Source organism: Tauraco erythrolophus, chromosome 5, assembly GCF_009769465.1.
Source record: "Tauraco erythrolophus isolate bTauEry1 chromosome 5, bTauEry1.pri, whole genome shotgun sequence".
Classification (NCBI taxonomy): Eukaryota; Metazoa; Chordata; class Aves; order Musophagiformes; family Musophagidae; genus Tauraco; species Tauraco erythrolophus.
Window position 1 is genome coordinate 78840527 of NC_141469.1, and position 12922 is coordinate 78853448.

Here is a 12922-nt window from a genome sequence, read left to right on the forward strand (position 1 = left end):
AAAGGTTTCTCCACATGTGTATGCACTTTGTCAGATGCCATCAGACCATTATTTCAGTGTAGGTTATGAAATTCCTTCAATAAACTTTGTGCATCTTAGTTTCTTCTTAATTCCTCATGCAAAACTGTGGTTACTTATATAGAAATCAGAATATGAGTTAGAAGTTGGTGTAAATTCATGGAGGGATGCACCTTACTATGATCTTTCATTTAAAAGGAGACAAATACCGTTTTGCATCTAAAGAGTTCCGTTTTTTTATTTCTTCTGATGTGTCTTCACTAGCATGTAAACAGTGCAAAGAGCTACTGCATTGCCCATGTCCTGCCCTAGGTATTACTGACGTCAGTGAGTGTTGAATGCAGCAAAACAGAACCCTGACATCGTGTTGAGGCTGGTACTGTCAGTTAAGGAGGAAATGTATTTCCGAAGGGGAACTAACAGTTTGTTAGGCTTTGGTAAAGAAGGACAAGTACTGAAAGAGAATAAATAACAGATTTATTTGTCTCAGAGAAATTACTCCTAAATGAGTTTAAACTTCTGTAGTTTTTAAGTTTTCATATGCACGCCACAAGTTTCCTCAGAACTACTGTCATCAAGTCCAAACTAACTAGTTATACCTGTGTAAATGAAAATAACCAGGCTTAGCCTGAGACCTTGGGCTCATATACAGCAATAGAAATAGATTATTGTAATATCTTTTAAAAAAGAACTAGTCTTATCTAGTGGCCAGGTAGACACAGGAAGACCGCCAAACACAGTATGTAAAAGTCTGTATCTTACTTGCATCTGTGCCAATAACAAGGCCAAATACTTGATCCCATTGCCGCTAATAACATTTCGCTAACAATTTTGAGATCAGAAATTAATCTTAACTGAGAGTATCACATAAGTAAACTTGTACTAAGTCTTATATGTATTTAGCAGGCAGAGCTCTACCACTTATTTGCCATTTTTCTTCCTTTCTAAAGCTGTTACAATTCCTGAACACAATTGAAATTGTGTGATCTTTTTAGGAAACATTCAGCTCATATTGACTCGTGAACATGAAGAAGCAAATGCCACCATAATGGCTTTTCATTTTATGTTAGTTGCCAAATAAGAAGCAAGGATCTAGCTCTTGTCTCCCATCAGGTTTATAACCACATAGCTCAGTAATTCGAAACCACATCAGAGAATGCAGGAGGAGAAGTCATGCTCAAAACTTCATTTACATGTAGATATGGACATCAATGTTTATGATACAAAAAATGCAAGAAATATATCTTCCCTGATGAACTTAATGTATTTAATTGTTTAATTTGCTTTCTCAGCTTTATATTTAATAAAGCAGAAGTTAATTTTGTTAAAAGGAATTGACAGCAACAATAAGCACTTAAAGCATAAACCACTTCAGTTTCCCCGGTAGGCTTGTGTACATGCGTAAATCAGGATGGCTGTGAGTGTTGAATGCCTCTTCAACTAAGCAGATGGCATTAGTGCAGATAAAAGGATTCTTTGCTTTGTGAAGAAGAGCACACAGAATTGGAGATTTAGGGGCAAATTATGCTGGACTATCAGTTGTACCAAGACTAAGGGAGCACCACGCATAATTTAGAAAGCCTGAGGGGAGTAAGTTCCAGGCATCAACAAGGAAAATTCTTGTGGCATTGGATCTTGTGCTCTGCTTGCAATATGTTTTTTTAGCTTTTTTTCCACCCTTTTGCCAGGATTTGTGAAGGAGCCTCTAATGGCAGATTAATGACTTCCCTACAGTACCCTGTTCAGTGAACTTGGTTGAGGATAATCAGACTTGTTAGAGGTCTGTTCATCTAATGAACAGAGATGACCAAAGCAGAGGTCAGGCTCCTACCCTAGGTGTGCAACTGTGTTCTTTTACCTACTCTGACAGGCATATGTTTGACTTAGGATTTCAGTAACTATCTCCTGAAATCTTGTGCTGAAATAGCAAGATGTTCAAATGTTCCCCAGCCTTCCTTGGAACTGGTAATTTATTTCTGATTTGTTTACCTGATTCAGAAAAATATCAGATTTGAAATCTGTTAATTTAACAATTACCCATTCAAACTAGGTTTTGATTTCACAAAAATGAGAATATTCATTGTACAAAATTCTTTGGAAAGGGCTCTTCATGTAAGGTAATGTCTGCTCTGGTTGCCCTTGTAAATTAGGTTCTGTTGTTATGAAGGTGACTTCTCTTTCTAAATCTGAAGATCTCTCTCTAGAATAGCTGTATGCCATAGCTGAAGAAAGCTTGGAAGATGGATTCTTGGTACTGTTTAAGTTTCTTGACCCCAAACTTTTAGAAGTTGATTCCCTCATTTCATAGTTTACGTAGTGACCATTTATGGTACTGTTGCTGTGAAAAAACGAGTCCTAGAATGAAAAAAAACCAAAACCAACCAAAAAACCTAATATATAAAACTGTAAAAGATACATGAAGGACGGCTTTCTATTTGTAGAGTGTTACCAACTTTTCTTTACGATGGCGTCATTAATTTCTGAAAAGAATTGGTTTTGTTTTAATGAAATAAACATGAAGGTCTGATTCACTCATTACATATGCTAACATAAATGTTATGGGGAATCACGCATTAGCATTCCACTTATTCATCTAGAAGTTGCAGCTGTCACCAGGGCGTACTAGATCTTCCAACAGCAAGTGAAGAACTGTGAAGCAAAAATGACTTGTAATCCTTAATTTGATATAGCATTGCTATAGCTTAACAGAGTACATGTGAGTACAAAAAAGCAATTGCAAGCCTGGTACTGTGATTCCATTATGAGATGTACAAAGAGTTGTCAAAATATAATTAAAAACCGAAATATTTCTTATATTCCTAAATCATTTCTTTATCAAATGACCTTTGTATTTTCTTCATCTTATTCTACAGATGGCAGAAATACACTAATGTGTTCTGTGTTTCATTAAGAATTATGTCAAAGCAAGAATTGCACTGTGTTCAAGAATATTATATGCTATTTTACTACCCTGCTGCACATGGTTTTAATTCGATATTAAACTCCTACTGGCTTATTTTTTTTACTGATCCTCATGCTGTATTTCAGCTTTGAATTCCAGTTCATTTTGTTGCAGATCCCAGTAGTTTCATTAACTTTTTAAAAAAAAAAAAAAAAAGAAAAAAAAGAAAAGAAAGGAAATAGGAAGTTACAAAAATGTGTATTGCAACAAGATTATGATGACTTAAAGATAACACTGTGATATTTAAGACCTTATTCTTTTACAAGGTTTTCAAAATGTCAGATTTTCTTAATCACTCACGATCAGTCCAGAGCCCTAGTGACTTTCTGTGCTGGAAGCTTGGAAGTCCTGCAAACTATAGCAGACCTGGGAAATTTGGATCTCAGGTTGCCAGATGGAAGCTTCAAAATTTTTATTTTCCGTTATAAAGTGACACTTTTTTCAATTGAAATTTGACTTCAAGCAACCTTAGATGTTAGCAGAAATGCTTCAGATTCTTTATATTGGGTTTGTGCTGGCATGAAGAACTGTGATGATGTTCTATTCTTTCCTGTAAGTATGAGTCAAGTTTGGATGAGAGAAAGAAGAAAAAATAGAAAATGTAGCAATTCCTTTCATTGGAGTGTGTCTACTGCCATTAATGGTATTAATGAGCAGGGCATGGAAGTGACCATTCTGTTTGTGAGCTTTAATGCAGAATTTTATATTTGAAAAATCTTTTGTCTGTCCCTGCAATAGCGTAGGAGTTCCTAATACTCCCTTTTGATGAGATCTGTCAGTAACATTCAAGAATTGTGAGCTGCTGAGAAACATGTAAGAGAATCACGTATTTTCAGAAATACAATCCAGTTGTATTGCACAGTATGTCTGTTAGTGATCGTTTGCCAAAAAGAATGAATATCCATTTAAGTATCCATATACATATGTGTGTAATTTCCCCTGAAGATGTTCTGAATTTTGTAGACCAAACTATTAGTCTTGAGGATAAAACTGTTTGGTTTTTAATAAACTTTATGTTGTCTTAAATTGCTTCCTGTATAAAGGAAGATGTTGCTGGCCTCAAAGGCTACAAAAATACCTTCAGTCATCTCATGTTTATATATGCCCACGTATAGAAGTATGTGTATGTTTGTAGTGGATATAAAAATTCATTTACATTTATTCAGTGTTTCAGCTCAAACTTCACAAATCTGAATAGTCCTCAAAATAGCTGTATGAAGTATGTCATTGTAGTTTTCCCCTGGTGCAGATGAGGAAATTGAGGTAAATAGATGAAAGGTTTAGTTCTTTTACTAGCATTTGTTCATCTTATTGCAAGACATATATTATTTCATATGCTATTTTTATGCGCTTTTATTTCTATATACTCATGGACTTTGAATAAATTAATCTATGATTAAGGGTTGACATATCCCCATCGAGACTAGAGTTATGACTTAGAGTGTCAAGTCTTTGCCTCTTTTAGTAATGACTTGTAACTAGGATAGTTTAGAGACATTTGCAGTAACCTAGTACTTACAGGTTTGCCTCAGATGGATTTGTGCGGTGTAGCTTTCATCATTACGTTTGTCACACAGTTCTTGTAAAAAGGCTTGTTTGAGTACAAATTGAGACCGACGTGCACAGAAACAATTTAAAGGACTACAGGATGTGCAAGGGAGGCATAGGAAAGAAAGAAAGATAAGATTCTCGGAGAAATGTATGTTGGTATTTCACTAAAGTATGGTTTTCCCAAGTATTACCATATACTCAAGTTAAAAAAGTTACCTAGATTGTGAAATAATTTTGTTGCTCTTCATCTATGGAGGTTATACTGCAGTCTTAGAAGTCTTTCTATCCCTTGGGCTAAGACTGCCCAGCTATGGCTTTATACTAATATTTTACTGCCATCTTCTTTTAACCGTTCATGATTTAAGTAATCTAACACATCACTTCTTTTACAGTAGCATTTTATAGTAGCATTTGCAGACAACACTAAAAGAATACCTAAATCTTTCTTTGGCATTCTGCTACCTTGAATGAGCAAAGGTATTCTGTACTGAGTAGTAAAGTTTGGAGAAGAAAAATCAATGTATGTACAGGATGACATGCCTTTGAAATACTGTACGAAACTCAGACCATTGCTACTGAAACAAGTGTGGATTCACCACAGTAAATGGAAGAATAGAACTGACCTCCTCTATTTAAAAGTCTGTGTTAAAATCCATTTTCTGAAATCAAGTTTAATGTTGAAATACAGCAAATGTATGTTAACCGCAAAACTTTGTTTGTGTGTGAGCTGTCCAGTTTTGCTCATTTATACAATTCAGCCTTTATTACTTTAATGTAAATATGCCGTGGTATGATAGCAGGTATGGGCTGCTGTTCTTCAAAAAGGGTATTGGATTTGTAGTAGCAGATTCTTTGAAATGAATCTTAGTGGTTTCAATAATGAATTTGGGGTTGTTTTTAATTATTTCAGTCCTTTTTTCCAGTGTGGTTATGATTTTTTTGTAGAGCTGTACCCTATGCAGCGTCTGTTAATGAAGTACGTAAATCATCTCCTTGACCCGATTGCCGGTTGTCACGTTAAGCGGTCGAAACGACCAGTCTGCAACTGGGAGAGTACACCAGCTTCGGTAGTACTATAAGGAGCAAAAGTCTCTGGGCAACTCTGGAGAGTACACCAGTTCCTGTAGTACTATAACCCGATGTCCTTATAATAAGAAGAACAAGAAATCTCCAGGACTTTTGAATATAAATATATATTTTATTCGTGACAGAATATAGATTCGTAGATAGCCAGTGATAGTGACTGACTACAGAAACAACTTTAATTGAAATACTGCAGTGATAATATAAAACAATTACTGATCAGTGATAATACTAAATAGCTAGCAAGATGTTAGTGAGTAATTAAGTAAGTGCACATAACACAGAGTTCTCACCCAATAGGCGTCCCTATGGGGGGGAGAAGAGAGGTTCAGCCCGTCGACTGATCCCAGACGTTCCGATGGGGGGGCTTCTCCCTAACATCCCCTTTGTTTGCTGCCATTTTATACTTTTTTTGTATCTTTTAGGTGGAGCTTGAGTGACTTTAGTCATACATAACTTTCATTAGGATTGGTGTAGATTTATTTCGTGAGGGGTGTTCACAAATTAGGATTGGTGTAAATTGCTCATTTGAGGGGTGGTCGCAGCTCGGAGGCGGGTGGAGGTGTGACTTAGTAGCTGAAGGACACAATTTCGCCATCACTGCTGAGGCAGCGGTTGTGATTCGCTTCCCTTGATGGCATTTTTATGGTTATCTTTACCAGGCGCCTCTCATCCCTGATAACAGGGATGAGCCGTGATACCTCCGTACCACTCTACTCCCCGTTTCAAGGATATCGAGGCCTTGTTTCTTCCTGGGAGCGGCAGCTGTGCTTCATCTCAGAGCTGCTCTAATATTAGCTGAATTCTAGGGAACAGTGTTCTCTCATTCCCCTCCAATTTCAGTCATTTTCCCACACTGGTCAAAGGAGGATCTGCCTGGTAGATATTTTTATGCTATTTCTCTACACAGCAGTAACAAGGATGAAAAGTTGAAAGGTCCAGACAAGGGGATTTGGAAGGCATATGTCAATGACCATGGGTATTTCTCTTGTAGGTAGTGCCTTGCAGTGGCGAATCTTCATTGCTCTGAAACTCTCCCCCTTCCTTGCTTTCTTCCTTTGTCTGTTTTCCTTGAAATGCTTGAAGTTCAGCCTGTCATCCTCATCAAAAACGTTATTTTAAGTCAAACAAAAAAGACCAAATGAGCAAAGGACACTGTCATTTCAGCTAAATTATCTGGCAGGCCAACAAGCAATCAGAGAAGCACCAGAGGTCTTTGAATTACAGAAGCCACTGTTCAAGTTTAAGGTAAAAAATGACTGAAACATTAAAAAAGTGAACTACTGTTTCTGAAAATAACAGGAAGTTGTTAACTCCCAGTGAGGAGCTGTTTTCTTACTAAGCGTCTAGGAATAAATGAGAGAGCTGGCCTATGGATAAAAATCTACTGAAGGAAGTATAAAAAATATTTAATGGTATATTTTTTATCTCAAAAATCTGGAAAAAAGATTTTGTGAGTTTGATTGGCAGGAGTTGTAATTTTTTTCTTTTCAATTTCTATTGTGTTGGGAAAGAAAGCCAGAATGTGCTTCCATGATCCCTGCAGTTTTATAAGCCCTAAATTCCACTGGACTATATTGGTCTTCCTTTTAAGTCCTTTTCTTCTTTTTTTTATTATTGTTTTCCCAAGTTCTCATTTGGGTTTGGAGCATATTAATTGCTTCCATAAAGTAGAACGTTTTGATCAGCTTCAAGGCGTCAATACCTAATGCGTCTGCTTAGACTGGGGGGACAGAAGAATACCAGGCTTTTTAAGCAAAATAGCTCTATATTTCTGCAGTCTGCTTATTGGCTGCTTACTGGTCCTCACTGGTGAGTGCAGGAAACTCCTCTGGAGTGGTACTATATCGTTGTTATTCTAATAAATGAGGATAATTGGGAGGTTAAGCTGTGCTAGTTATTTTTTCTTGTTTGTTTCATATCCCTTTTAATGTTCAGTGCAAACAAAAGGCACGAAGTCTGGGGTAATAAAAATGTTTAGAGCTATAACTTCTTTCCTGCTTCAGTAGTTTGACACAATAATAAATGCAGTTCTTCTGAGAAAAAGGTGAAGCAATCTACCTTGAAAACTCTTTGCACTCCAGTTCTTTTTATTGTAAAATTTGAAAGCTGCCTTTTGTTCTTCTTTGTCTTCCTGTCACCGAAACATCCTTTTTTATAGGTGTTTAATACGTTGCACCTTGAAGTTCTGTAGCATCATTTTTGTTGACTGCAGTGAACATTTACTAATGAAAGTACAAGACTCTAGTCAACTGCACTTTCTCTTTTTATTGAATCTTATCAAGAAGCCCATGACTTATAATAAATATTTTCATGTATTGATAGCAGACTCGTTTTTACCTATTTCGTAGCTACTATGCTATATATTAATTTTTCTGTCACTTGTGACATAAGCACTCAACTACTGAGTGAATGCTGATATAGAAATTCAGACCTGTTTTTAAATTCCACCACCAGCGCAGTCACACACATGGACATACATGTGAAAACACATACACATATGCATATTTCTATTGGAGAGGATATAACAGGGATACAAAAGTAATCTGCTTCATAATAGTGTAGTATAGGATGGAATGAGACTCCAAGTGTCTATTCTCAATGCAGTGAAAGGAAGAGGAAGAAGAAGTAGAGAGGCTCTGTGAAGGTCAAGGAGTGCAGAACAGCCTACCTGAGATACTGGAGGATGAGGAGTTCATCTCAGTCATACTGCTCTTTTTAGCAGTGCCTATTACAGTAGGACAATGGGCAATGGTTTTAAACTAAAAGAGAGTAGATTTAGGCTATGTATAAGGAAGAACTTTTTAAAAAGAGGGTGGTGAAACACTGGAACTGGTTGGCCAGAGAGGCGGTAGATGCCTCATCCCTGGTAGCATTCAAGGTCTGGCTGGACAGGCCTTTGAGCAACCAGATTGTCCCTGCTCATTGGAGGGGGATTGGACTAGATGACCTTTAAAGGTCTCTTCCAACCCAAACTAGTCTATGATTCTAAGATAATATGAACTGCTTTTTCAAGTTTTAGGTGGACATGTAATGAGACAAGAATCTGCTGGAGGATTAGTGGAAGAGCACGAAGTCTGAACCAGTCTGTACCAAAAACGTATCTCATTTTTGGAATCTTTTATAAACCAAATATTGACACTGAAACTGGTATTTTGTTGTACTGTCATTAAAAAAAAAAAAAATCACAATCATACATTGAACTCCAAAAAATCCTGAGACTGGTTTGGAAATAGCAAATATGACAGTGATAGTAGAAAAAGCTCACTGTTCAGTCTGGTTTAGGAATTTTGATTCTGTAGGGCACACATCAGTTGTGTTTTCAAATGTCTTCCAGCAGTTCTGAACACCATCCAGAAACACATGTGTTTCTGTCTTTTTGATGTAACCAAGATTATGCATTTGTATCTTCCACGCACCTATGATGTTACTGAAAACAGAAACTCTGGATATTTTCTTATAAAATAAGAGGCTTAGCAATATTAGATTTTCATATCTGTGTCTTTGTGTGCTGTTTTACATATTTAGTACAGTGGGATTTCATTTGTGGTGTTTTCTTACAGTATTGCATCAAAGCTCTAATTTCATCATAAGCTCTTGCTTATCTAGCAGGTGGGAGAATAGGAAGGTGCATTGTGGACAAGGCAATGAGGGCTTAGATTCAGGAAATACATGTATTACAGTGCATTGAGCAATTAGTGGTAGTCAGAAGGCTTTTGGCTTTACTAGAAGCCATTCTCTTATGTTTAATAATGTGACAAGTTTTTCTGTCACCATATCTTTGATCTTACTGACATGTACAGCAGATGCTTAATTCACAAGAAACTTAACTGTTAATTCAAATTGATAACGTTTGCCTTAACTCGTTTATGGCAATAGTAAAGCCAATCCTTGATTTTTCGTGTTCAGGCAACGGGCACATAGTCATATACTCTCCGTACCATGGAATCTCTATAGGACTGTTTGTCTTGAGTTTTGTAGATTTTTCAAAGAAAAACATTGTGTTTGTCTGTAGAAGGGAGAAAAAGAATAGGAAGAGAACAGCCTTATTGATTAATCAAAGAAAGCAACTATGTCAGAGAAAGGAAGAGGAGACCTCCTCTAGCAGATTCCTCCTTGGGACACCGAGCCTTATGCTCATTCCTGGGTACAGAACTAGTCAGTCAGCAGTGACCCCTTTGCAGCCGGTGATGCAATCTGATGATTTTTGTGAACAACATTAGAAAGTTCAAAAAAGTACCCCATTCTCATCTCAGCAAGAGCATTGCATGAGAAATGAATGTATAAATTACAGTCTAAATACTTTTTTGATGCGTTCTGGTTAGATCGTGTTCTCCTGCCTGTAGTTATGAACTTGTCTGATTTATGTATTGGCATAAATCACTGACTTCTGAATACAGCTGTATGAATTTATAGGCAGGAATCACTTACAATTGACTTGTTGATGTGAATGTTAAGTGAGCTGTTTATCTAGATTGTTATATATATCAATTTTATATTTCTCACGTTACAGCCATTTGCATAATGTTTATTAAGTCAGGCACCATTATAGTGTCAAATACTCCGATTTCTTTTTCTCTGCATTGGAATATTTTAACAAAAACTTGAGAATGTAAGGGGAGCAAAGTAAGAGTCTTTTGGGTGGTGGGTTGGTTTTTTCCTTCAAGTTTTCACTATAAGTCAGTCATATCCTAGGGGGAGAATAAAATATGTAAAAGAGAAGGGAATGTAATTTCAGTGGTAGAAGCTGTTCAGATTCACTGGAAATTCTTGTGAGTGACTGTAAAATTGATGCAAGATGAGATGTTGGCATTGTAAACTAGTGTATGTAAACACTGTCTGCAAACACGCCAAAACCACGTTGCTCAGTAGTTCCGGGCTTGCACAGTGGACGTAAGACTAAAATGCCTGTAGGAACTTTGAAATAGTATTGTGTTTCATAATATTCTGTGTAACCTCTTATCTTGTGATTCAGTGTATTTGATCCTAGTATTTTGCAGCAACTACAGGTTAGACTGGGGATTGTTGTTCCAGTCAAGAACTTGTAATTTGTGAAAGTCGTGAGCCAAATTTCAAACAAAGAAAAGTTTTGAATTTTGTAACTGAGTACCTTGTTATTGTGTACTGAAACCACCTTTTAACCTCAAAATAAACTGCAGGAGTTAACTTAGGCAATGTATGGCGCGTCATTTAGTTGCGAAAACATGATTAAACTAAATTGGCAAATTGGTTTCCTTTTTGAATTTGTCTAAATGACGTTGGACAGTCTGGTTTGCTTTTCTACTTGTCACCACAAGGCCGCTATTCCCTGACACTGACAGTTACGCTCTCATTGTGGATGCTGCAGTTGCTAGTAGGGACAAATGTGTTGTATGCTGTTTTATCCCAAATGAAAATGAAGACTGAATATTGCAAGCTGCCAGGTGGCCTTAGCCTGTGGCTGTTGTGGTTGAAACGTAGGAAAGCAGTGACTGTATCTAAAAGGTTATTATTACCTGTACCTTTTGTGGTAGCTCTGATGGGAGCTGCTGAGGTTGACATCTCAGGTTCCTTAGGAGCAGTGAGGATGGATGATCCCACTGGGACCTGGGACTGTCACAGTCCAATTGATTCTTCTTGGTTGATTGTTGCCAGCTTTCACTGGACACTGGCAGGGGCTTTTTGCAGTGGCATCATATGGATTGTCCTACAGTCACTAAAAATCTGGATTCCTCTGCCCTGAATTTGGAGCTTTCTACAGAACCTAGACAGAACCTTTCTACAGAACATTGTTGTTTCTTTGAACCTCTTCCTGAGAATCTCTTACTATTATCAGTTCTACTTTCCTCTCAACGCTTGGAGCCGTTTTGGTGAAGTCATGATAGAGCTGCCTGTATGATGGCTAAAGGTACATCTATAGCAATAGGAATATGGAGAGAATACAACTGTAAGAGAATTCAGATAATTTTGGATGTTTGTAAAACCAACATAAAATCAAATGCTGGCTTTTTAAGAGATCTTCTGAATGTAGCAGTTGCAAAACTGTAAAGGTGGCAGTGTCTGCAAGGGTGGAATACAAAATTAGCATCTTTCAGGGAATGAATTATAAAATGCCAGCTGTGTGAAAAATCATGCTGGTCACACTCGGTGAACCCTAAGGGGAATCTTGTCTGAATGAAGACCACAAGGATTGGTCTGATGTTTTCTAGTGCTATGTTCTCTTCCCCTTCTGTTTCTTGTACGCATATTTATACTAATGTAAATATTTCATCAGAGAATGGAAATGGGATTTTGATAGTTAAAAAAAAAAAAGGTCACCTGCCAGTAATCCTGAACATGGCTGTTGAATGGATTTGACCCTGATTTCAGCTTTGTTCTTGGCTGACAGGTGCCTGGAGGCCTTTCAGTCTGCTTTAGAAGACCTTGTTTTAAAAACAGTAGTATTTGTCGCCTAATTATGAATGCAGATTTTGCATGTGTTTGTGATTTACAAGGCCTTGCTTATGTGAAACAGGCTATAAACTCCCCTTGGAAATGTATAGTAGTCTGGAGCAGATAATTACACTTTGAGAAAAGAGCCTCTGTTTCCAGTGAAAACACTGTAAAGTTATTTCAGAAATGCTCTGACCTCAGACGTTTCATATAACTTACACAAAATGCTTTCACATTTGTGCAGCAGCTCGCGGCTTGATCTCTGCCATCTCATAAACGAAAGCACAGAAGTCTCCCTGGGAAAAAAGCAGGATGTCTATGCTGTGGCCTACAAAGCTGGTGTTATTTTACTCACTCTGTCCTTTGTGTCTATACCCTTAAACAGAAGAAACCTTGCCCTCCTTTAAACAAATCTGTCTCCTAATCACACCCCACCCCCGCAAACCCAACATTCCCTCAGATTTTTCTTCCTCCCTGCCTCCACTCAGTGTACACACACTAATAAATTCTGAAGTAAAAACCTTGGGAGAATTTCTCAGCACAAATGGAAAGAAGATGTCAAAGGCTGAGGGTAGGAATTTTCTTTTTAAAGTTGCAAAAACAATAAAGAACAATTGAAACAATGAGGGAAGAGCCAGAGATGGGTGAGCAAGCCATGAAAGAATTGCATTAATTTTCTTTTGATGAAACCCCACTGGTTCTCTCCACTAACATCCAAGAGAGCTATTTTTATTTGCAATTGTTTGTTTGTTTTTCAAGACTCTTGGTGGAAAGCAAAAACATTGCAAATACAAGTGCAGAGACTTGTGAGAATATTCACATCAGAAATGCTCTTGCGGCCTTTTGAAAAGCTGTTTTTAACTTCTGGTGCAATAAAGTTGTCAGATATTGATGAAG